At 53.8% G+C, this 1,708-nt stretch overlaps 1 pseudogene; it reads left to right on the top strand.

The window, feature by feature from the left end:
• Positions 1 to 277: 277 nt before the first annotated feature.
• LOC105093575 (actin, cytoplasmic 3-like) lies at positions 278 to 1,708 on the top strand (annotated as a pseudogene).

Below are 1,708 nucleotides of genomic sequence, written 5' to 3'. Positions count from 1 at the left end.
AGGCAGTTCAAGAATTTACCACCTCCTTCTGGTGAGACCACTCTGCCATTCAGTGCCAGCTGTTCTAAAAACCTACCCTGGATTTGTTTTGAGCATAAACAGTAAGACACATATACAACAAAAAGGATGGTGATGAAGGAAGAGATTCTGTATTAATTGCACAGTTCCCTAGAACAGGGCCACCAGGGGAGGTAATCTGCAGGATCAGCAGAAAGGTGGGGTGAGGGCCTTTCTGGAGGTTTTCTCTGGAAGTATTGGCAAGGTAAGCAGGGCAGAAACTATGATGGGAGAGTTTGAACAGTTCCTAGGGACCCTGAACCATACGGTTAGCCCCCAGTAGTCTTGCACTTGGCCCTGAAGTGATTAGGGCAGGGGATAGAGTCCTGGAATGTAGAGATCTGATAAAAGAATCTGTCCAGGTAGGGGGTATGACTCTGAATTGGTTTGCTTGCATATCAAAGTTTTTTTTTTTTGGCAGATAAATTGTTTGTTATCTCTTGGATTTAGTTAATCCAGGCGGATGGGTTCCCATATCCAAAGGCTCCAAATTCCACCAGAAGGGTGGGGGCGGCTCACAGCCCTGCTCTCCTGACAGTTCACCTGAATGACGATATTGCTGCGCTCATGGTCGATGACGGCTCCAGCATGTGCAAGGCCGGCTTCGCAGGCAACGATGATCCCCGGGCCGTCTTCCCCTCCATCGTGGGGCACCCTCAGCACTAGGGCATCATGGTGGGCATGGGCCAGATGGATTCCTATGTGGGTGACGAGGCCCAGAGCAAGAGAGGCATCCTGACCCTCAAGTACCACATCGAACATCGTCACCAACTGGGAGGACATGGAGAAGATCTGACACCACACCTTCTACAACAAGCTGCATGTGGCCCCTGAGGAGCACCCCATGCTGCTGACCAAGGCCCTGCTGAACCCCAAGGCCAACCATGAGAAGATGACCCAGATCATGTTCGGGACTTTCAACACCCCAGCCATGTACGTGGCTATCCAGGCTGTGCTGTCCCTGTACTCCTCTGGCCGCACCACTGGCATCATGATGGATTCCGGTGATGCGGTCATTCACACTGTGCCCATCTACAAGGTGTAAGCCATCCCCCACACCATTGTGCGTCTGGACCGGCTGGCCAGGACCTGACGGACTACCTCACGAAGAGCCACACGAAGCGTGGCTACAGGTTCACCACCACAGCTGAGTGGGAAATTACACGTGACATCGAGGAGAAGCTCTGCCGTGTTGCCCGGGACTTCCAGCAGGAGATGGCCACCGCCACCTGCAGCGCCTCCCTGGAGAAGAGCTACGAGCTGCCTGACGATCAGTTCATCACCACTGGCAACGAGCGCTTTTGCTGCCCTGAAGTTCTCTTCCAGCCTTCATTCCTGGGCATGGACCCTCCTCTGGCAACCACGAGACTACCTTCAACTCCATCGTGAAATGTGACGTCAACGTCTGCAAGGACCTCTATGCCAACATGATGCTATCTGGTGGGACCACCATGTATCCTAGCATCGCCGACGGGATGCAGAAGGAGTTCACTGCCTTGGCTCCCTGCACTCCCTTCCTCCCCAGCGCAAGTACTCCATGTGAATCTGCGGCTCCATCCTGGCCTCATTGTCCACCTTCCAGCAGATGTGGGTCAGCAAGCAGGAGTACAACGAGTCCGGCCCTTCCACTGCCCACCGCAAATGCTTCTAG

The sequence above is a fragment of the Camelus dromedarius genome, chromosome 4, assembly GCF_036321535.1.
Source record: "Camelus dromedarius isolate mCamDro1 chromosome 4, mCamDro1.pat, whole genome shotgun sequence".
NCBI lineage: Eukaryota > Metazoa > Chordata > Mammalia > Artiodactyla > Camelidae > Camelus > Camelus dromedarius.
The sequence above is the reverse complement of the archived record's forward strand: the minus strand, read 5'-3'. Positions and strand labels throughout refer to the sequence as shown.